Source organism: Callospermophilus lateralis, chromosome 8, assembly GCF_048772815.1.
Source record: "Callospermophilus lateralis isolate mCalLat2 chromosome 8, mCalLat2.hap1, whole genome shotgun sequence".
Lineage (NCBI taxonomy): Eukaryota > Metazoa > Chordata > Mammalia > Rodentia > Sciuridae > Callospermophilus > Callospermophilus lateralis.
In genome coordinates, this window is record NC_135312.1 from 91,225,831 (window position 1) to 91,251,640 (window position 25,810).

The following is a 25,810-nucleotide window of genomic DNA, read 5'->3' on the forward strand; positions in this document are numbered from 1 at the left end:
TAATTGGTGATCAAGAAACTGCTACTTCTTACCACATTCCCTGAAAAGTGAAGGGGGATGGTAGGGTCCTGGAGGAGAATACTAACTTATTCAGTTTAAAGTCTTAAGTGCTTACTCACCCAATAATGTGTCTACCACAAATAAATTGTCACCTGGATTTAAACTTCATGATATATTTTTTCCTGGATGCTGAGCTACAGATGCTATAAAAATGATGGCTATTAAACTCCGACATTTTCTATTTAGTGAACAAGATGAACTGTTCTCTCCTGCTAAATTGCTCTTTAGGATAATGAGTCCTGTCACCAAAGGTCTGTGATCATCTTGCCACTTTGGTTTGTGTGATTACTGGGTTACAGTGCACAGTCAACATGATCATTTTTTTTTTTTTCTGACCCGCTTTGTCACATTTTTGGTTCCTAGCTTGTTGAAAACAGAATGTGGATAAGTTCCTCTTTCTTAGGAGTTGTGAAGAATAGTTTTATTTAGTGAATTCGGTTAAAATGGTCTGTTTTGAAATGATGCCAGATCACAGAGAGACAGGTAAGGTCACCAAAAGCTGTTACAGGAATAGGAAAAAATCTTGAAACAATGGTAAGTCAAAAATGATTACAAAGGTCAATCTAGATTTTGAATTGGGAATTTAATAATCACTACTGAGTGAATATTTTGGATTAGACAAAAGTCATATTGTTCAGTGAAGGATAATAAATAGTTAAAAGTAGTAATTGTGGTGGGGTGAGGGAAAGGATATGTATGTAATGGCTTTTATTTCTTTTTAGTACCCATTCATTTATCCATTTATTTATTATTATATTTTATTTTTATATTTAAGGAGTTTTAAATTTGTTCTTTTTAGAGATACATGACAGTAGAGTGCATTTTGACATATTATATATACATGAGTATAACTTCCCATTCTGGTGGTTGTACATGATGTGGAGTTACATTGATGGCATATTCATATATGAACATAGGAAAGTTATGTCTGATTCATTCTACTGTGTTTTCTACTCCAATCCTGCCTCCTTTCCCTTCATTCCTCTTTGTCTTATTCCAATGAACTTCTATTCTCTCCCACCCTACTGCCTTATTGTGTGTTAGCCTCCACATATCAGAGAAAACATTCAGCCTTTGGTTTTGGGAGATTGACTTATTTCACTTAGCATGATAGTCTCAAGTTCCATCCATTTACTGGCCAATGCCATGATTTCATTCTTCTTTATAGATGAGTAATATTCCATTGTGTATATGTCCCACATTTTTTTAAAACCATTCATCTGTTGAAGGGCACCTAGGTTGGTTCCATAGCTTAGCTGATGTGAATTGAGCTGCTATAAATATTGATGTGACTGTGTCACTATAGTATGCTGATTTTAAGTCTTTTTGGTATATGCCGAGGAGTGGGATAACTGGGTCAAATGGTAGTTTCATTTCAAGTTTTCTGAGATATCTCCATACTGCTTTCCTGAGTGGTTACCTCAACTTGTAGTCCCACCAGCAATGTATGAGGTTACCTTTTACCTTGAATCATTAATATTATTATTGTAATAAAAATAATATTTACTGAGCTCTTAGGCAGTGAAGACAGAGTCGAACAGACCTGACCACTCTTTGTTCTTATTGAACGTAGTGTCCTGGATGGTTGGTAAGTACCTTGTAGTGTCATGTGACTTGGAATCTCCCATAAACCATGAGAATGTGTAACTCTTCCACCCCTCATTTATGTATAAAAATGATCATGGTTACCTTGAAAATGAAAGGAAGAAGGCAGTGTGAAGAGTTTTTTTTTTTTTGTTTTACCAGAAGTGGTGGTACACGCCTATAATTCCAGTAGTTTGGGAGGCTGAGGCAGGAGGATTCCAAGTTCAAAGTCTCTTTGAGCAACTTAGTGAGGCCCTAGGAAATTTTGTGAGACCCTGTCTCAAAATGAAAAATAAAAAACAAAAGGTCTGGGGATGTGGCTCAGTGGGTAAGTACCCCTGGGTTCAATCTCCAGTACAAAAAAAAAAAAAAGTTGATTTTCTTGGTTATACAAAATTTAGACTGACTCACATGTTGAAAATACTTTAGCATCACTCATTCAGACCAAAGGGGATTATCATTCTGATAACTGCTATCTTTTCATAATATTTTAAAACTGGAGTCTTAATTCTCAAAAGGTGGGGCCAAATGCCAACAACGAGCGCTTTCTGTTCCTTCTGCAGATTTTGCCTGATACCATAGAAGAAAGCTCATTCCTTGAGTACCTTTTGTTTAAGCAATGATTTTTGTCCAATTCAGTATGTTTGTTAAATATAAAAATATCATTAAAAAAGAATTTTCAAAGTTAATGCTGTTTAGAAGAATCAAATGCAGTTTGTTGCCTTTCCCACTGAACTGAACATTTTTTTTATCATTCTTCAACATCCTGGTTAGAAGTTTCCCTCAGAACTTTGTTCTGGATCTTCATCTAGTTGAGTGTCAAAGTGATTCAGGCTGCTTTGTCTTTTAACAGTTCTGGTATGTTAATATCTGTATTGGTAAAAATTAGACTCTGATTTTAGAGAGTTTGTTTGTGCAGGGAAGGCACAACTTTGTTTCTACCCTCTTGGGATCTCTGCTGGCCTGAGGATCAAATGGCATAAGGTGATTGACAGCAGAAAAACAGGTTTTGCATGTACATAGGACTCCACCGGAAAATGACCCCCAAAAGTGACAAAACTCAAATGCTGACCAACAGCAGTAGGTTGAACAAAGGGCGGCAACTGGAGAAAAGTAACTATCACGTGTAGGAGGTTAAAGAAGACAAGGATTGTCTTATCAAGATCTGTCAGCACAGATTTTTCTCTACCTCAATTTCCCATGCCTGGTGACAAGAATGTTTCATTTCTGCTGGGACAGAGAAAATAGGAGAGAGTGTCCTTTTGTATCTACTGTTTTCTGAGAACCTACAACTCATGATAATCCTTATGCCCAAGTAGCATATTTTGAAGGGGCTTACTCTGCCATGCTTCATTCTATGATTTTGTCCTTAATCTTGGGGCAGGAGGCAGGGGGCAGGGGGCAGGGATGCATTTCAGGGGATAGATGGCTGCAGAAGCCCTAAGAATCATATCCTCATGTTCACAGTATTTGAAAGAAAGTGTTATCTTTCCTGTGTTCTTTTTTCTAAAGTTCTTTGCTGACTCTCCTTGTGAGTCATTGGCCTATACTTAAGCCAAAGGGCAAAGGGGAAATGGAACTATTGTGATTGACTTATTGGCCATTCCTGATTTATCCACAGAACTTGGAGAGCCTCCCTGAGGTCAATGACTTCTTGTAGAAAAACAGACACAATTTAGTGGACTGACACAAAAGGAGAGCGAATGACTATTGGATAGACAAGCTATGATATTTTCTGAAGTCGTTTTTGGCAAGTTAATGTTACAAGTTTTGGTAAAAGTATTTTTTTTTCTTCTTACATATGTTAAACATTCCTCTCAGTTCACAATATTCTGATTTTCTTCACTGTATTGCTGCAAGAACTCATTGTTCATCTGCACTGTAAAATATTTTTAAATAACTTGCTCTAGGATTCAATTTATAGCAATGACATTTTATCAGAGTGTTTGTACTTTTAGAACCACCACTACCTAAAATTTCAGCAACTACAAATGAAGCAGGATAAGGGAATGACTGAAGGAAAAGAAAGTTATTATCGACAGACTTCTCCATTTCTTCAAGTTGTGGTGTCTGTAGCTTTTCAATCCCTGTTTCTTTAGGTGTGTCTTTCAAGGTAGGTGGGTTATGTGAGATGAGAAAGATTGGGAAAACTGAAGATAGTGTCATTGGCCAAAGTGTGTCTCCCCCTCCATTCATATGTTGAACACTCCCAATATCTCAGAATGTTACTATGCTTGGAGATGGGGCATTTAACAGCTAATTAGGGAGGATGAGTCTGTAAGGGTGAACTTGAGTCCAATCTAACTGATGCTCTCTTAAGGAGAGATTAGGACAACAGAGAGACACCAGGGATATGCACTAGGACAAGACATTGTGAGGACAGTGGGAAGGAAGCCATCAGCAAGTCAAGGAGAGAAGCCTCAGAAGAAACCAGACCTGCTGACATGTTGGCTTGGACTTCTAGTCTTCAGAACTGAGAGAAAATGAGTTCTTTCAAGTCACCCAGTCTGTGGTATTTTGTTTTGGCATGTTCACAAAGGGTAATTAATTCCACCTTTTAATGAACACCTACAAAATTGTTAAGAGGCCTTTGTGAACCCTCACTTGAGATGGAATGATTTCTTTTTAAAATCTGAAAAACTGAGTCAGAGAGGGCTAAATAACTTGTAAGTGGAAGAATTGGGAATCAATAAATATTTCCCATATACTGTGCAGTCAGCCAAAATTACGCCATAGACATCTTTATGCCATTGAGGATGGGGTTTGGAAAGAGTGAGGTGTTTTAAAAAATATTTAATAAAAATGTAGTAAAAGCAAACCTTAGTGAATTTTTTCTTGTTTGCCAGGCATTGTGTGCTAATCTCCTTGCATGAGTTAGTGTGTTTTACGCTCACAATGTCATTCTGACAGAGGGACTATTCTTATTGTCCGGGTTACAGAAAAGGCTTACAGGTTTTAAGTCAATTTCCTCAAATCACCTAGGAACCAAGGGATGAGCGCACAACAGAAACCTGGATAATCTGACTCTAGAGAATAGTCCATTATCCATCATCTGAGTCACTTCCTAACTAAATAGATCATCAATAGAAAAGACTTATGATGTAAAGCTCAAGCCCCAAATCATGCAGAACATCCATAGCACAGCAAAAACACGATTTATGCTATATTAATCAGTGACTGGATCTCGAAGGCATTCTTAAAAGGCAAATGTGAAATAATATTTCTCCTGAAACTAGTATATGCTTGGAATATTTTTTAATTGTTACAGCATATAGACAAATAAGTTAATCAATAAGAGGATCAATAAAGGAGACATAGGCAGTCCCTGAAATGACACTGATATCTGTCTTACAGATCAGAAATGGGTCCTTGTTCCTCTGGTGTTGAAGATTCAACATCCAAAAAACTGAGGCAAGCGTGGAAAGCCAGTTCTAGTAAGAGAGGTAGAGAGATGGACTTCTTTGGAGAGAAGTGGGATCGGGACCTGGTTACCCATGGGAGGGGGCATGTCTTGATCTTTTATAGACTCCCAGAATCCCCTCCTCCTCCACCTTTTCTCTCTTCTCTATGTTTGGGCCTAAGGAGCAGCGCAGGGGACGTCACTTTTGCTGACAAGTGGGATCCCTGATCCCCCTGGAGATGTTAGCCACTGGTTGAGTGGTCCAGAGGTTGAGGGGGCAAGTGCAATCTGGAAATTACTTATTAGAGCTCATTGCCTTTGTTGATAATCAGTCCTCATCTCCTCAACCCTGTCATTCATTACCTACACTTACTGCTAGGCTTTCTGCCCCCCCCCCTCAGTTTATTGAGGAATGTGACATTTCCTGTCCCCTTAGGCATGACCTGGCTGCAGACGGATTGCTTTTTGGCAATGAAAGTGTCTGGGGAGTCAGTACAGTGGACTCATTTTATAGAATTATTCTCTCAGCCTCATGTTCCCACTATCCTCATCTATTTGTCCCCTTAACACCATATTAACAAAGTGATAAGGAAAATCCTATTTTGTTTTTTATAGGGACATGTTAGAATCAGGGCTCTGGTGTCAAGTATCCATTATCAAGTCAATCACGAATGTGACAATATATGCCATATAAGACAGAGGCAAATACATTGAATATAAACTTGTAAGATATTTTAAAGTAAAAATAAGTTAAGTCTCATACATGGGCCTGATAAAATGTTCCTCCCCTCTCTTACCAACTTTAAGGTACTCTAAAGTTTCAAAAAAGGTGAAAATAGGCTTGTGATGGGTAACTGGAAAACACGAGGCAGAAGTCATTTCTGGTGATGGCAGATGGATGATGTCTATGAAGTCACAATGAGCTTCGTTTTCCTCCTAAATGCTGGTTGTACCTCAGTTAAATCACTACCCAGAGATCAATGGATGAATGGAAACTGCAGAAAGATGTGAAGCAGGATGGTAGTTAACAGCTAATGAAAGCTCATGAAAAGTGAGGAACTCAGAAGCAGGACCGACTGTAAATGTTCCTGGGATTCATATAATATATCCCTTTTGAGCTCTAAAAACCTTTCTTGGTTAATTTGAGTATTATCTCTCTTATCATTAATAAATGATATGTGTAATACGCCGTATGGTTTTGCACTAAAATTATTTCTGCTTTGAGAATTTTTATATCAGCCTTTGTTATAAACGAGTCTTCAAAAACTCATGATTGAGAATGATTTCTGGTGACTAGCATTTAGCACACTATTGGTAGGCATAAACTTAGAAAGTATGTCAACCAAAATTATGCCACAGACATCTTTATGCCATTGAGGATGGGGTTTGGAAAGAGTGAGGTGTTTGAAAAATATGCCTCACTTTCTTATAAAGTGAAAGACCTGTAGATTCAGCAACCAACCCTCCAAAATTCTCTAGCAGGCAGAGATAATAGTCATGACACTGCACTTCCCAGGAGAATGAGAAATACTCAAACTGGTCTTTGACAAAACTAAGTGAAAATTTCTTCAGTGAAATAGAAAACTTCTTACAATGGCTAAATACGATTTTTTGATCTGACTATATTTTTCCCTAAACGTGTAAGGTTACAATTGCTGAGAAATCTCACCTTGGATTTATCAAGATGATCCTTACACTACTGGTAACAATACCAAATTTCCTAAGACCGTTCACTGCCCAGTCTCCCATATCATGGCATAGTTCCAGAATCTTCCCATTTCTCACTACTGCCATGGTTCCACATCCAAAGTATTAGAATGTCTTCTATCTGGTCTCCCTCTTACTATACCTTGTCTCTTCTCCAGTCTATTCTCAGTTCAGATGCCAGAGTGATGCTTTTCAGTGTAAGTCAGTTCCTGTACTTTCTGTTTGAAACCCTCTCCTGGTTTCTTCTGGTCTCATTGCAATAAATGTCCAAGGTCATGTTACGTGTCATCTCTTGCAGAATTATGTCTCACCTTATCTACTTCTCTTCCTCTTGTTCACTCCCTTCATGTCACATTGGCCTCTGAGATGTTCTGCCTCTGGGCTTTTGCACCTGATGTTTTCTCTGTCTTGAACATTTTTGCAAAAGGTATTTGTAAGAGTTACTACTTTATCATGTTTAGGATTTTTCAAATGTCACCTTCTTTTTGAGGTCTCTTCCTGCCCTCCGTTATTTAAAACAGCAATCAACACACTTGCTTTGTTTTTTTCTATAGTACTTTTAACCACCAGACTCGGTATATTTTGCACTTGGTTGTTTATTGTCTTTCTTCCCTCCTAGAATATAAACTCTGTAAACTCTGATTTCTATCTCAATCTATGTTGTTCCCTTTTTTCTCAAGATAAAGCCACCTTCCCCCTTTTTCTAGAAACTGGAGCACTGACCTTCATGTAGTAGGTACTTTGTGAACATTTGAATATATAAATGTATGAAAAACTTGAATGGCCTCTAAATATAATTTGTACAACTTTTGGGGAGATATGAAATAAAATAGTGATTCATATCATTTGGTATTTTTCTTTTAACAGAAGAATTCAATTGTATAAAAAGTAAATGACACTTATTATAATATTAGATATTATTATAACTGATGAGGCAACATGAGGAATTAAATAAAGTTACTCAAGCCAAAGTTTACCTTTTCATTGTTAGCTTAGATGTATTTTTCCAAACTAGTTTTGTTTTCTTCTACTTTAGTGGTTTTGAATTCTTCCTTATATTTTTATGTCTCAAAAAATGGATTATCCCTGTTAGTTATCCGTGGACGAGTAGAATCTGTCACATGTACATTGACAAGTGATCTTTTGAATGCCAGCACAAATAAAGTGGAGAAAAGTTAGTTAAAATTAGATTTTTAAGTAACACCCAAGCTCTAAATAAGTGGTTTGGAACTGTAGGGTGCAAAAGAACCCCCTGGAGCTGCCTGGCATATACAGCTTCCTTGGCTCCACTCCAGGCTTGCTCTGCTGGAATCTCTGAAGTTCAACCCTAGGAAAGTGTGTTTTAACAATGCCTCCAGGGATTCTAGTGCAGGCGCTCTGAGGACCTTGCTTTGACATATACTACTCTGATCTTTCAAAAGATGTTCAGAATCTTTCCTAGAAATCAAGCAAAGGCTCACGGTAAGGAGAAAAATATCATAAATTTCATTCCCGTAGAGACTATCCACTCCACACCATTATCTTGCTACCGGTTGTGGCTTGGCTGCAAACTGTCCACCATCCCCAGGGTGCCATCTTGCATTTGTACTGTGGCTTGTGGCGTGGGGGGAATGAGTAATTTCAACTAAGCTCTGCTTGATGAATATTAATCTATCATGGCGAAAAAGATAATTCTAAGGAAATATCAGGTAGCCAAAGGTAATTACAATCACCTCTGGGCCACATTTGCTGTCTTGTCATCACTTGCTCCACAAATGGCTACATTTTTTTTGTCTGAGGGTTTTTGTTTCCTTGCTCCTTTTTGTATCCTATGAGAATCAGGTGATTAAAGAGGTCAGAATATGGCACTCTGTTACCATGGAGACCTGAAGCTACTTAGCTCTTGTGCTGGTTGTTTTTCCCCCTCTCCAACCAGCTGTTATTCTGTCAGAGTAAAGGATTTTTACCAAGTGAAAACATGAGCCTTTTAAAATCTTTCTCATTGGTTCTAGTTTGTGCGAGAGAAGTAAACCCCTACACAGTTTTCATCATTATGAAACAGTGCCAAGAAAACGTTGGGATTTGGGTGCTAAAATTGCCCGTCACCATGATGCTTGGTTTCTGAACTTGCAGTTATTTTGCTTCCCTTACTTAGCATCTTATAACCATGAGCAGGAAGGCATGGAGTGCTTTTAATGCACTTACCTCCTGCTATGAGAGAAGGAAATTGATATGTGGTAATTATAAAGTATTAAAGTATTTGATAAAGTTCTACTGGCCCCTTTGGACACTATGTCTTGGCTCTCTACTAAGTGCTTTACAACCATTATCTCACTTAACTCAACATCAAACTATGAAGTAGATTCTATTATTGTCCCTTTTGTAGAAGAAGAAACTGAAAATTATTGTGTTTAAGTTTAAGTTTACCAGTGATGAAAGCAAGAGCAGAACCCAGCAAGTTAGCCTCAGTGCCCATACTAGGACTGCGATTGCTGCTCCAGAGAAGCTATTGCCACATCAATTGTGTGCGTCAAGACAGTAATGCTCTGTCGTCATAATCAAGGTCATGTTCATGTCAGATGTGGGTGTGAACAAACTCTAGCTTCAGTTTCTTCTAGTTACTGGTGTTATCGCTGATTTTGAAGTTGCTTACCTAAACAATAAAGTATTAGACCTCCTACTAGCTTTGCTGTAGATAACATCTCTGATAGATAGATAACACCTCATACTAGTGCCATACACTAGTATGGCAATATGTAAATCAGTGGATGTGTAACCGATGTGATTCTGCAATTTGTATACGGGATAAAAATGGGAGTTCATAACCCACTTGAATCAAAGTGTGAAATGTGATATGTCAAGAACTATGTAATGTTTTGAACAACCAACAATAAAAATTAAAAAAAAAAAAAAAGAAACTACTGACCCTTTCAGTTGAGCCTGTGTGGGTGACTGATGGGTGACCTTTTAATATCAGAGACCAAAGACCCGGAGGTCATGCTAAGGTTGCAATTTTCTGAACATGCATCCTATGAAGAGCCATTACATATGATTATGTATGTGAAGACCACCAATTACTTCATTCTTTACTTTCAATTTCTTTTTCCCCATGCCTTAAAATACCTTGTTTTTTTTTTTTTTTTTTTTTTGAGAGGAGGTGGGTACCAAGGATTGAACTCAGGGGCATCAGACCACTGACTCACATCCCCAGCTCTATTTTGTATTTTATTTAGAGACAGGGTCTCATGGAGTTGTTTACTACCTCACTTACTTTTGCTGAGACTGGCTTTTTATTCGTGATCCTCCTGCCTCAGCCTCCCAAGCCACTGGGATTACCCAAAAACTCTATCCCAGGGAAACAGATTTGAGACTTGCTCTCCTGACTCCACATGCTTGGCCACTTCATGAATAAAATTTTATTTTTTGCAAAACTCATCACTTTGGTGATTGGCATATTGTGCAGTGGGCAAAAAGTACCTGATTCAGTAACATGGGGAATTCCTCATGCAGTGCACAAAAGCAGTGAGAAGTGTGAGTGAGGTAAGGCCCGGCATAACACTTAGCCAAAGGGGGTGGGGTGAGACTAGTCCATGGATGCTCCGGCCTCTCATTGTTTGTTGGATATTTCTAGAAGGCATTCCATAGACTTCTCCGAGTGCTTAGCAGACTGCAGGATCCATCCTAGAAGAATCTATGAGTGACCTTGATAGCACACCTTATGGTGATTTTTCTTTTTTCCTGCCTAGCCTCTATGCTTGCTTACTCCTGCTGTCTAGGATCTACTGCCCCAGATCTAGGATCAGCACTTGTATATAGCCTTCATTTCTGTACGTAATTTTTGTCCCTGTACATAATCACAGTCTTTGTCTCTAAATATAATCTGCTTTCCAGGGGAATACAAACTGAGAACCAGAGTGATTTATCAAAGAACAAAATTTATGATGCTTATGTGGTACTGAGAGTACAACCCCAAGGTTTTGGCCAACTCTGTATGGTCAAAGCACTTTAGTTTAGGTGTGTGAATCCTGTCCCTGTCACTTATATATCTCACAACACTGCAACTCAAATACTCTGAGTCTCAATAACTCAAATGGAAAAATTGGAAAAATGATGTTACTTGATATGATTGTGGCAAGCTTGCTCAGAACTCTGACAGAAGAGTCCTTTTGGAGCTACGATCCTTGCCCCACCTTTGGACTTCCCCTCTGACCAGATGTGGAGGAATGTTAGGTTGGGAACATGGAGAAGGGTGACAGTTATGAAGATAGGTGTATGGTAACAGAGAATTCAAAGCCTGTACTTGCTTTTCTGGGAGAATAAGTTAAACTAAATGTTAGTGGGGGATCTTTGTGCATACAAAAGTATGGATTTTCATGGAAATATTTCCTCAATGTTCATAAAGGAATTGTGTAAAATGTGTTTTATTTCCTCCATACCCTTAAAAGGAAAGAACTATGATTCTACTGTAACATGTAAAAAAGCCCCAGGCCTCCAAAAAAACCCAAAGCTTCTATTTAAATTATGCCTCCATTTATTAAAATGCTTCTACTTTATTAAATTTTATGTCTCTTGTTGTTAAAGAGATGTTACAGTGAATAGGAACAGAAAGTTGGTGAGTGCAGAATGGATCTAGAGTTGCCTTGGAAACAGTAGGTACAACCAATCACTGAAGAGCAAGTGTTCATCCAGGAAGCCTTCAAATTGCCCCCAAAGGCCATCTGACTGTACAAGTGAACTGCATAACCCTAGCTGGTGTCCTGTGCCCAGTGTGCAACCCCAAATCTTAGTAAGAGTAAAAGAAAACTTACCTTGAATATTCGGCTCTGCAGCCCAGAAGATAATGGAAGTCATCTAAGCTACACAGTTCCTTCCTTTACTTTTGCAAATAGCAAGAGAGACAGTGGAAATATTGATAATAATGACTCTCATGTCTAAAGCTCTTCCCACATTTTCAACCTGCTTTATGTTCATTGGCCCACTTGATCCTGCAAGATGGACAGCCTTGGCCATACAATCTCCCAGTATCACAGAGGACAACACTAAATACAGGCAGATTTGTTCGTGGTTGTGAAAATAATAAATGGGAGAGTGGATTCCTGAAATAGTTGTGGAACATTTCCTTTTCTGCTAAAGAACAGCCTAGGGATATCTTTGAGGAGGATAAAGGAATTAGGTATCAGTTTCTCTAATCAGCTTCTAGGAGCTCAGGAGCTGAACACTTTACCTGAGTCCGTCTCCTTTCCACCCTGTCTTCTATTTCTGCTCTCAGATAGACCTCAAATGCTTTTCCTGCAGGACAATTTGACCATGAAGCCTTTGTGAATTTAGTCTATACCTACATACATATTGTATGTATCTTTTTCGAATTCCCACAGCATTTAATCCTTAGAGCAACCCATGAGGCACATAACCATTTTTTTGTACACTTTCATGTAGGAGAATCTTGTCTTTTTACTGGATTATAGCTTTTGAAGACAAAAGTTATAAACTTAGGATATGAGCATCCCTTTCTCAAATTGCTGGCAGTGTTGGAGACAAATTATGTGTTTAGATGTATCAGTTGATAGTAGGAAGGTTTGCAGCAGCATCTTTACTAGCTGTGGTGATTGTTATTGTTTGCTTGTTTTTTTTTTTTTGGTGTGTGTAGAAATATAATACTAAATTTTATAACATCATAAGCCTTTTATGACCCCCCCCCAAAGCCTCAGAAGCAAGTAAACAGATTGTTGACAGCATCAGAACCTCCTTTCAATTGCCACAAGTTTGTTGAATTTCTGTGCCAATCTAGCAAATCCAGGAGAATTTGGCTACCAAAATCTTAAGATGTGTTACTGAACTTAGCATGTCTTCCTACATTACAGGTATGCGCCATGTGTCATTAACAGTCCTTGGACGGCCAAAAGGCCAGAGATGCCACCGTGTACTCATCCTCAGACCTGAGATGCTGGAAGCCTGCCTTCTACAAGGAGGGCTTCCATGTTCACCCTGAGGGTGTCTCTGCATTCGGTGATGGGGAGAGAGAGAGAGAGAGAGAGAGAGAGAGAGAGAGAGAGAGAGAGAGAGAGAGAGGGAGGAGAGAAGTGAGGAGGGGAACATGATGGGAAATCCAGTCTGCGTGTTCAGGAAGAACAATCTGTGAGGCCTCCCCTACTCCATCACCACTATAATTTATATTATGTAATAAATATTCAGTTTCACAGTGTTATCTGGGGAAACCAAGAATGGAAAAGAACAAACTGACGAATGCTTCCCTTATCCCCAAATAGAGGTTTATCTTCGGAGGTATCAATACTGGTGTTGTGGCTTCTAAATTCCTTTCAGCCCCAATGAAAGGGATTGCAAAATGTCCTTAGAGAGCAAATTAACTACCACAAAAGCTTTGCCTAAAGACAAACAAAAGGGGAAAGAGAGACTGCTTGGTCAGGTGGGTTTGTAATAGTCCCGGTTTTCAGATGCAGGTGCCCAGTTCATCTTATCTCAATTTTGTTGGAATAATCATTCCCCCTTTACAATCTCACACATTTAACTATCCTCCCTGTTGGGGAGACAGGCAGGGGGATGGGTTATAAGGAAGAAGACCCGAGGATTTGTGATGGAAAAGAAGAAGAACTAGAGCTATGGGAAAGCAGAAAGCTCAGGCCCTGGTTCTCTGCGGGAGTTTCATGGGTCCCTGTTAGAAGGGACTTGTCTGATTTCCATGAAATCACTGATGCCAGGCAGCCCCTCTCCTCCCCTGAACCTCTTCCTTAGGTTGAACGGTTTCACTCCCCTCCGTGTCCACTGTGTAGGTTTATTTTAATTTTTACATCTGCCATAAAAATGAGCTCCCCATAAAAACTTGTTACTTTATTGGTTTCCCCTTTTTGTGACCTTTGTCCCAGGGATGCCCTCTGCTACCTTCTGCAGAATGTCATGTGTATAATTTTCTTTTATTAAGAGACCATAAAATGGAAGACAAATAGTGCCCATCATTGTGGATTTATAACCATAAGCACAAGGAACTTGGTAAAACTTGTAATAAAATATATGTATTTGGAGAAATGTAACAAATTCTTAATAGCAAAATAGGGATGAGAAAATTACATATATTATTCCTTTCACATTTCCAACATTGCTATGAAACAGATATTATTATCCCATTTTTTTAATAGAAAGGAAATATGAGGCATTAAGTGTTTAGTCATATTTCCAGGGTCTAATAGCTGCTATTGTAGGAAGGTTTTTCAACTCAGTTTTTATTCCAAATCCTGTGAATTCAATCTTTATACCAGGTTACTTCATCCTGGGATTTATACTTTAAAACACTTTTCATTTGCTCTTAGCTACTACTTGAAAGTCTAAAAGAGGAAATGGGGCTTGTTGGATCATAATGACTTCTTAAATTCATATCTGTGCATTGTATTGGACAAGGTGTTAGAAAAAATCCTGCCCCTAGCATCTCATGTTTGATCACATCAACACATCTTAGTATTTCTGGTAGCCTGCCTGCGTGTGCCACTTGAGTTTTATTTGGATGTAAGAGCTTGCATTTCACTATTGATGCCTGGCTTATCCTTTAAGATTTACTTTGAATGCCACAACTTCAAAGAGTCTTCTCTAGATTTCCTCAAAAGAAAGTGTCTTTCTTTCCTATACTCATAATATTTTGTCAACATTTTATATGTTTAATGGCGTTTTTTATGTGACTTTGTTTCTATCATGTAAGGGTTTCTAGAAGGAAGGATCACATATTGGATATATTTTTGCACTTGACAATGCATGCCTGCGTAGAAGAGCCTTTACATGAGTGTGGTATGGACATTTGCTGAAAGGAGGTCAAACGTCTTTCCTTAGCTTGAATATAATACTTTTTAAGCTTTGACATTGAATGGAGAAAATTCTATTATGAATTATTGATTTTTGCTTCAACCTATCTTTCTTTAAGAAATTCTATAAAAGAAACAATTTTAAATAAAAGTGATAGATTTTTTTTCAATCTTTTTGTAGGCTTATGTCCTGGATCTGGATCCCAGGTGTCTGTGCTATGCAAAATCTGAAAACAAACCACAGGGAGAATGCTGAGAACCCTGAAAGCCAGGAACTGAATAAAATAAACCTTAATAAGAGCCCAGATCGGCTGCATTCAAGCTCCTGTTCGCCTGCTTCTTGCAGCCAAACTGCTATGACTCAGCACTTACGACCCTGCCGAAACAACTGCTTGGCCCTTCTGAACTTACGGAGGTAAAAGCCAACCGAGCCTTCATAGGCAGTGGCCACAGGATTGAAACGGGGCTTGGGAGAGACAGTCAGGACCCACCCGTTGCATTGGTCACCCAGCAAAGGGAACGAACTGTCACCATTTGCATGGGATACCACCATGGCAGAGAACTGACGTCACCAAAACACGGCGGAAGAGAGAACTTCATTGAAACCAGCGGCGACAGGTGTGTAATCCCCTAGCCCTCCCTCTCCACACAGCAAGGAAACCTTAAGGGCCCCTCCCAGCTCTCCTGAGTGCAATAGCCAGACTGAGGGAATCAGGAGTGGCGCGGGACTCGCAGCACGGAACTCCGGGCTACCGCTCCCACCAGTGCTGACAACTGAGGTTTCTTGCACCAGCTACCGGGGGCGTGGCTACCGGAGGGCAAGCAAATTTGCTGGGGGTTCTCAGCCCCAAGCTCTACAAACTTAGGGTCTGAGGGAATGGCAAACAGGGAGAGTGTGCCCAGGTGTTCATGAAAACAGGGCTCCCAGGAGCAGCAGATCTGCGTGTAGCCAGTATTGTGGTGAGCATCACTGGTGAGGGGGGCCTGGCTTGAGGAACAGTGGGGAAGTGACTAGACACAAGAGAAGGCCCTAGGCACTCAGGATTGGAGACCCACCCAGTCTGGGAGGAAGAGCTGCTGCACACTGATTGGTTCCTGCCTACTGAGAGGAGAAGCTTGGCCCAGTGGGCACAGCTCCACCTACTGGAAGAGAAGTTAATCAAACTCTAAGACTGCATTTATTAAGTTTTTTTTTAATTTGGGTTTTTTTTCATTTTCATTTTTTTTGTTATTGTTTTTAAATTTTTTTAAAATTTTTAAATTTTATTATTATTTTTTAATTTTAATTTTCATTTATTATTATTATTTTTTTATTTTTTTAATTTTCTATTTTTTTCTTTTGTCTTTTATTTCTTTTCAATTTTCTTATTTCCCCTTCCTTGAATTCTACCTGCTTACTCTCATTCTCTTTAGTGACTACTTCCCTTCCCTTCTCATATCTTTCCTCCCAAGCATCAAACAAATTTATAAGAGTAAACAGTAACTCAGCAGTCAAACAGAACAAGAAGTAACATGAGCAGCATGAAAAATCAAGGAAGAAAAGGAGTACAAACAATGCAGGACAGCCTAAATATTCAGGAGGACCTAGAGTCATCAGAAAAATGGTCATATAAAGAACTCAAGGAATACCTTAGACAGATGGAATGGAACCTTAAAGAGGATACAAGACAGCAAATCCAAACAGTGAAAGAACACATTGAAAATGAATTACATAAACAGATAAAAGAAGAAGTTAAGCATCTTTATCAGGAGATAGAGATAATAAAAAAATCAAACAATAATTCTAGAAATGTAGGAAATTATAAACCAAATTAAAAACTCAAATGAGAGTATCACTAACAGAGTGGAACAAGTAGAAGCCAGAACATCAGATAATGAAGACAAAATATATCATCTTGAAAAGAGTCTAGCCAACTCAGAAAGGCTGGTAAAAAATCACGAGAAAAACATCCAAGAGATATGGGATAACATTAAAAAACCAAACTTACGAGTCATCGGGATAGAGGAAGGTATAGAGATTCAAACCAAGGGAATGAGTAACCTGCTGAATGAAATAATTACAGAAAACTTTCCAGAAATAAAAAAGGAAAGGAATATACAAATTGTAGATGCATACAGGACACCGAGCACACAAAATCACAATAGACCAACGCCAAGACACATTTTTATGAAGATATCCAATATACAGAACAAAGAGAAAATATTAAAAGCTACAAGAGAAAGGAGGCAGATTACATTCAGGGGTAAACCAATAAGGTTAACAACGGATTTTTCATCAAAGAAGCTGAAAGCGAGAAGATCCTGGAACAACGTATTTCAAACACTGAAAGACAATGGATGCCAACCAAGAATTCTGTATCCAGCAAAATTAAGCTTCAGGTACAACAATGAAATAAAAATCTTTCATGATAAACAAAAGCTAAAAGAATTTGCAGCCAGAAAACCAGCATTACAAAGCGTCTTGAGCAAAACACTACACGAGGAAGAAATGAAAAACAATAACCAAAACCATCAGTGGGAATGCCTCGGTAAAGACAGAGGGCAGGGGGGAAAGCTAATCATGGAGAAACAAACTAAATTAAAAAAAAAGATAAATAATCAAACATGGCTGGAAGTACAAACCATATATCAATAGTAACTCTAAACGTTAATGGCTTAAACTCTTAAACTCTCCAATAAATCGACATAGGCTGGTAACATGGATTAAAGAAACAAATCCAACAATATGCTGCCTCCAGGAGACACATCTGATTGGAAAAGACATACACAGGCTGAAGGTGAAAGGTTGGGAAAAAATATACCACGCACACGGTCCTCGTAAGCAAGCAGGGGTGGCCATCCTCATATCAAATAAAATCGACTTCAAGACTAAGTTAATCAAAAGGGATAAGGAAGGACACTATATACTGTTAAAAGGAACCATTCACCAACAAGACATAACAATTATCAATATTTATGCACCAAATAATGGTGCTGCGATGTTCATAAAACAAATTTTACTCAAGTTCAAGAATCAAATAGACCACAACACAATAATTATGGGTGACTTCAACACACCTCTCTCACCATTGGACAGATCCTCCAAACAAAAGTTGAATAAAGAAACTATAGCACTCAATATCACAATCAATAACCTAGACTTAACTGACCTATATAGAATATATCAACCATCATCAAGTGGATATACTTTTTTCTCAGCAGCACATGGATCCTTCTCAAAAATAGACCATATATTATGCCATAGGGCAACCCTCAGTAAATATAAAGGGGTGGAGATAATACCATGCATTTTATCTGATCATAATGGAATGAAACTGGAAATCAATGATAAAAAAAGGAAGGAAAAATCCTACATCACATGGAAAATGAACAATATGTTACTGAATGATCAATGGGTTACAGAAGACATAAAGGAGGAAATCAAAAAATTCTTAGAGATAAATGAAAATACAGATACAACATATCGGATTCTATGGGACACAATGAAAGTAGTTTTAAGAGGGAAATTCATTGCCTGGAGGTCATTCCTCAAAAAAAGGAAAAACCAACAAATAAATGAGCTCACACTTCATCTCAAAGTCCTAGAAAAGGAAGAGCAAAACAACAGCAAATGTAGCAGAAGGCAAGAAATAATTAAAATCAGAGTGGAAATCAACGAAATTGAAACAAAAGAAACTATTGAAAAAATTAACAAAACTAAAAGTTGGTTCTTCAAAAAAATAAATAAGATCGACAGACTTTTAGCCATGCTAATGAAGAGAAGAAGAGAGAGAACTCAAATTACTAACATACGGGATGAAAAAGGCAATATCACAACAGATACTACAGAAATACAGAAGACAATTAGAAATTATTTTGAAAACCTATATTCCAATAAAATAGAAGATAGTGAAGACATTGATAAATTTCTTAAGTCATATGATTTGCCCAGACTGAGTCAGGAGGATACACACAATTTGAACAGACCGATATCAATGGATGAAATAGAAGAAGCAATCAAAAGACTACCAACCAAGAAAAGCCCAGATGGGATGGGTATACAGCGGAGTTTTACAAAACCTTTAAAGAAGAATTAATACCAATACTTTTCAAGTTATTTCAGGAAATAGAAAAAGAGGGAGCTCTTCCAAATTCATTCTATGAGGCCAACATCACCCTGATTCTGAAACCAGACAAATACACCTCAAAGAAAGAAAACTACAGACCAATATCTCTGATGAACCTAGATGCAAAAATCCTCAATAAAATTCTGGCGAATCGGATACAAAGGCACATCAAAAAAATTGTGCACCATGATCAATAGGACTAATCCCTGGGATGCAAGGATGGTTCAATATACGGAAATCAATAAATGTTATTCACCACATCAATAGACTTAAAGATAAGAACCATATGATCATCTCGATAGACACAGAAAAAGCATTTGACAAAGTACAGCATTCCTTTATGTTCAAAACATTAGAAAAACTAGGCATAACAGGAACTTACCTTGACATTGTAAAAGCTATCTATGCTAAGCCTCAGGCTAGCATCATTCTGAATGGAGAAAAATTGAAGGCATTCCCTCTAAAATCTGGAACAAGACAGGGATGCCCTTTATCACCACTGCTATTCAATATAGTTCTCGAAACACTGGCAAGAGCAATTAGACAGACGAAAGAAATTAAAGGCATAAAAATAGGAAAAGAAGAACTTAAATTATCACTATTTGCGGGCGACATGATTCTATACCTAGAAGACCCAAAAGGATCTACAAAAAAACTACTAGAACTAATAAATGAATTCAGCAAAGTGGCAGGATATAAAATCAACACACATAAATCAAAGGCATTTCTGTATATCCCCAACAAAACTTCTGAAATGGAAATGAGGAAAAACACTCCATTCACAATATCCTCAAAAAAAATAAAATACTTGGGAATCAACCTAAGAAAAGAAGTAAAAGATTTATACAATGAAAACTACAGAACCCTAAAAAGAGAAGTAGAAGAAGATCATAGAAGATGGAAAAATATACCCTGTTCATGGATAGGCAGAACTAACATCATCAAAATGGCGATATTACCAAAAGTTCTCTATAGGTTTAATGCAATGCCAATCAAAATCCCAATGGCATTTCTTGTAGAAATAGATAAAGCAATCATGAAATTCATATGGAAAAATAAAAGACCCAGAATAGCAAAAGCAATTCTAAGCAGGAAGTGTGAATCAGGCAGTATAGAGATACCAGATTTCAAACTATATTACAGAGCAATAGTAACAAAAAACAGCATGGTACTGGTACCAAAACAGGCAGGTGGACCAATGGTTCAGAATAGAGGACACAGAGACTAATCCACAAAGTTACAACTATCTTATATTTGATAAAGGGGCTAAAAGCATGCAATGGAGGAAGGATAGCATCTTCAACAAATGGTGTTGGGAAAACTTGAAATCCATATGCAACAAAATGAAACTGAATCCCCTCCTCTCGCCATGCACAAAAGTTAACTCAAAATGGATCAAGGAGCTTCATATCAAATCAGAGCCTCTGCATCTGATAGAAGAAAAAGTCGGCTCCGATCTACATATTGTTGGGTCGGGCTCCAAATTCCTTAATAGGACACCCATAGCACAAGAGTTAATAACAAGAATCAACAAATAGGACTTACTTAAACTAAAAAGTTTTTTCTCAGCAAGAGAAACAATAAGAGAGGTTAATAGGGAGCCTACATCATGGGAACAAATTTTTACTCCTCACACTTCAGATAGAGCCCTAATATCCAAAGTATACAAAGAACTCAAAAAATTAAACAACAAGATAACAAATAACCCAATCAACAAATGGGCCAAGGACCTGAACAGACACTTCTCAGAGGAGGACATACAATCAATCAACAAGTACATGAAAAAATGCTCACCATCTCTAGCAGTCAGAGAAATGCAAATCAAAACCACCCTAAGATACCATCTCACTCCAGTAAGATTGGCAGCCATTATGAAGTCAAACAACAACAAGTGCTGGTGAGGATGTGGGGAAAAGGGTACTCTTGTACATTGCTGGTGGGACTGCAAATTGGTGTGGCCAATTTGGAAAGCAGTATGGAGATTCCTGGGAAATCTGGGAATGGAACCACCATTTGACCCAGCTATTGCCCTTCTCGGACTATTCCCTGAAGACCTTAAAGGAGAGTACTACAGGGATACTGCCACAATGATGTTCATAGTAGCACAATTCACAATAGCTAGACTGTGGAACCAACCCAGGTGCCCTTCAATAGATGAATGGATAAAAAAAATGTGGCATTTATACACCATGGAGTATTACACAGCACTAAAAAATGACAAAATCATGGAATTTGCAGGGAAATGGATGGCATTAGAGCAGATTATGCTTAGTGAAGCTAGCCAATCCCTAAAAAACAAATACCAAATGTCTTCTTTTATATAATGAGAGCAACTAAGAACAGAGCAGGGAGGAAGAGCAGGAAGAAAAGATTAACATTAAACAGAGACATGAGGTGGGAGGGAAAGGGAGAGAAAAGGGAAATTGCATGGAAATGGAGGGAGACCCTCATTGTTATACAAAATTACATGTAAAAGGTTGTGAGGGGAATGGGAAAATAAACAAGGAGAGAAATGAATTATAGTAGATGGGGTAGAGGGAGAAGATGGGAGGAGAGGGGAGAGGGGATAGTAGAGGATAGGAAAGGTAGCAGAATACAACAGTTACTAATAAGGCATTATGTAAAAATGTGGATGTGTAACCGATGTGATTCTGCAATCTGTATTTGGGGTAAAAATGGGAGTTCATAACCCACTTGAATCTAATGTATGAAATACGATATGTCAAGAGCTTTGTAACGTTTTGAACAACCAATAAAAAAAAGAAAAAACTTTAATAAACACAATGTTATGAGTAAAAGAAAAAAATGAATAAATAAAAGTGATAGGTAAGAAAGGAACTTGATTTATTAGGTAGCTTAGTCTTCTCAGACTTTTCCAAATTTGCTCTAAAACTTGTATCATCAACTTTTTTTGCTTTAATAGAGTGGGTGAAATATTTATTAAAATTCCAATTTGTACCATTTATGTTTTACCCTTGTAAGAGATATAGGGACACTCCACAGGCTTTGCATCCAGTGTTACTATGAGTAGTGCCTGATCACATTTTAAAAACTGAATTGCCTTGTGTGAAAAATAAACTCCTGGGTTCAAAAGACATTGTGATAATTCATTTGGTTTATTTATTTGCTTCTTTGAAATCATTAAAAAAAAGTCCAGCTTCATTTCATAAACCTTGAGAAAAAGTTTCACATGTTGTAAACAATGATGAAAATATTGATCTTCACGATAATAGTGTGGTAAAAATGTTAAAAAAAAAACCTTCTTTCTCTTGCTCTACAATTGGAATCAGTGTTTACTTGTTCATTAGTTAATTTTTTCCCCCTTATGTGTCTTCTGCCTTTTTGCTTTAAGGGAGCTTTGATTTTCTATGGTAGCTTGTTATGGTTGGATGTGAGGTGTCCGTGGAGAGCTCATGCATAGGATAATGCAAGAAAGTTGAGAGATGACATGATCGGTTTATGAGAGCCGTAACCTAATCAGTGCATTAATTCTCTGATAGGGATTAAGTGGTAACTGTAGGCAGGCAGTGTGGCTGGAGTAGGTGCTTCCTTGGTAGTGTGCTTTTGGGTTTATAATTTGTGGTGGTGAGGAGAACTCTCTCTCTCTCTCTCTCTGTTTCCTGGGGTCATGTTCTGAACTGCTCTCCTCCCCACACTGTTCTGCTGTGATGTTCCATCTCACATCAGTCCCTGAGGAAAGGAATCAGCTGTCTATGGACCGAGACCTCTGAAATTGCCAGCCCCAAATAAATTTTTCCTCTTCTAACATTATTCTTTCAGGTCTTTTGTTCATAGCAATGAAAAAGCTGATTAACACATAGCTGCTCTTGAAACTGGCCAGAATCAGTTCAATGAATTAAGAAACAATTGATTTCTAGTCCACAGATTTTTTTTAGTGATCATTTTTCCTTGAAGTAGTTCTTTTCTTTGAAAGGCTAACTGGACATTCTGTTTAAAGAAATCATACTCATGGTTGTCTATAAAGCTATGATTAAGTGGAAGACTTAAGGTATCCTATGTTTTAAGTAGAATGACCATGAATTTGGACAATTACAACCATGCTAATTATCTTATTCTGTGATTAAAACGTGGTCATGTTTACTAAGAGAAAGAGCTTGTGCTTAACTTACCGGGTCTTGAGTCGTTCAGATTCCTACTTTTTCTAAGGTGTCTCTTATATTTCAAATGCAAAGCTTAATTTTGTTGTTATTGGGGCTGCTGACAGAACCATGGATAACCCAGTGTGTTGCATTGCTCTCTGACAAACATCAAGGAAGTAGGAAGACTAAAGTAGACCAAAAAATGTGACAGAAACCTCCAGTAGGGCAAATGAGGGTGACACAGGATATCAATTTTCTGGATAAGTATGTACGATATCAAATGATTTTTTGAAAATTACATACCTTCTATGTAAATTCCTTTGATACAGTATGAAGACAGTTTTTTTGAAAAATTATTCAAAGAAAGAAAAAGGACTCTATAGGTCTCGTGGGTGAACTAAATGGAAAGGAATAAGAAATAATTAGATTAAAACTTAATCCTCATTTATAATGACACCTAGTCTACCTTATGAGAATGCATGCTCTTGTTTACCTCCCAGAAGTCTGAAAGGGAAACGCATGGGCACTTGGGGAGAACGCACCGAGTGGCCTTCTGTTGGTTTCCCTCTCTCCTCTTCCCTGCTTACCTTTCTTCAGGGTGATGGGAAGGCTGGGGAGAGAAAGCAAGTCCAGCAGCGAGCTTCCAGATTGCTCCCTGCTCAAAGCGAGAGGGAAGTTGGCATCTGTCTTCTCTCAGTGTGGGTTTCCTGAGCAGCTGGGAATTCCTTCCAAGCAATATGGACTTGATCAGATATGACATGGAGGATGGATGGATAATGATACGAGTTTTCGGCCACACTGATTCTGATGGCAGCAGAAGAAGCAACAGGGCCAGCAAGTTCTCGCTCAAAGTGATCGACTCAAGTTGTCATATGTGAGTATAGTAGCTGTACATGTGGCCAATGTGACTTAGTGTCCAAACAGTGAAATAGTTGAGAGTCACTAAACTATTGATGATTAAGCCAGGACAATAGGCTTAAACCAGGGCCATCCCAGGCAAATCAGGACATTATATATTATTATATATTATATAATGTACTTTCTCATTGTAACACCATTCTATGCCTGGGCACAAATCCTTCCACTTTCTTTCTCAGATTTTGCATCAGGGAAGAACTAACTAGACCACATAATACTTGGGGCTGTTGACCGCCTGCTTTGTTTGGTTATGGCTCTTCTCATTATGCTGCCATTGGAAGATGCTGGATTTCGTACAGTTAGACAAACCAGAAGAGGAGTCTGCACTGTGTAGCCAACTGAGGCATCTTACTCCATGGTCAGCTTCCTTCTGCCTTCCTTACTCAGTGTTAAAAGAATACAAATTATTTCAGAGTTCTCCAAGTTTGCTCTCTTCCTAGTATTTTTCTCCCACTCCAAATTTTGGCTGTCCAGCATAATAAGTTCACCTTAATTGACTAATTTAACTTTCTCTGTTACTTCCAAAGTTGACGCCTCTGCCCTTTCCTGAGAATGAAGATTTCCTTCTTCAATTAATACCCCTCATCCTGATTTTTCAGAGAAATGGTTGCTTCGTTCTTAGTTTTTCTATTTTATACAGAATGAATTTATCTGATTTTTCAGTATTTTAGTATGCTCACTAACAATTCAATAATATTTGAATTCCAAAAGAGAGGTACTTAATTAGTATTTAGTGCACTTCTCTTTTGGAAGCAGAGTAATAATGTTTTAGGGGAAAAAATTATACTTTTTAGAATGAAAGTAAAAAGTTCTTTAAAAATGTACTTCTTATATACCATTTAAATATTTAGAAATTTAAGTATAGGAAATTGGTTGTTGCCTCAAATATGTAATAATTTTGGATGAAATACAAATGATTTTAAAATCACTTGTTGTATACTAGTAAAACAAAAGGTAAAATGTTCTAAAGTCACAAAAATCAAAAGTTGGCTATTGAACTCTAGACTATGTATTTATCCATTTATTCATACATATTTTTTAAAAATATATTTTTTTTAGTTGTAGTGGGACACAATACCTTTATTTCATTTATTTTTATGTGGTGCTGAGGATTGAACCCAGCGTCCCGCACGTACTAGGCAAGCGCTCCACCGCTGAGCCACAACCCCAGCCCTCCATATAGATTTTCTTCTTTGCTTTTATGCCTACTATTGAACCTAGGAAAATTATCTTATTTTGTCAATACTTTCAAATCATGAAGCTCATCATCATTGACATGAACATAAATAGAAAAAAATGAGAAATAAGAAAGAAGCATCTCCAGAAAGATGGAGCAAGATCTCCAAGATCCAATTCCTCCACAAGAGCAGCAAGAATACTGACCAGCCTTTTCATATCTCTGAAAATTAACTGAAGGTTTGTGGCAGTCTGTGGAGTATTTATTCAAGCATGTATTGAGCTGAAACTTGGTAAGAAGAGGAAGCTTGGCAGATTTTTAATCTGTCCTATCTGTGCATCTTTCTCTGGCTTTCCGTCTATGAGGGCTGGTTTTTAACAATCCTAGAGAATTGTCACCGATGGACTTTTCTGCTAGCTTGCTTACCAACTTGAGGTCCAGCGTTCACAACGTGTGTTTGAATGACACGGAGCCTGGCTTTGATAAGGATGCAGACAGTAGTGCAGACAGATCCCACAGCTTCCCCATCGCGAGACCACAGGGTCTTACCTGTGGGAAGCTGCTCTTGCAAGGGAACAGTGCCAGTGCAGAAGGACGATTCCTAACTCCAGAGACTTCTACCTTGAAGGTATTTTCCTCCTTCCAAATAGAGTCAAGGCCCTGGTTGCACATTTCTCCCCAGAGGAATTGTCACTAGCTGAACTAACGTTCCTTCCTGACCAAAGGAAAAGGAAAAGATTTTCAAACTTGAAAGCACCACGACATTAAAAACCAACAAGCCAACAATATAGATAAACAGATACACAGACCCGAGAGAGGAGTTAAATGAGCAAACATTTAACATTGTCAGAGAAATGGGGATTGTTCCAAATACTGTAGGTTGGCTCAGTCAGTTTTGTGTTCAGGCAGATTTTGTCTTGCCTTCCTCTGCCGTCGAGTCCAGGGAACTGAAAATCTACCATCAAAACACTGCT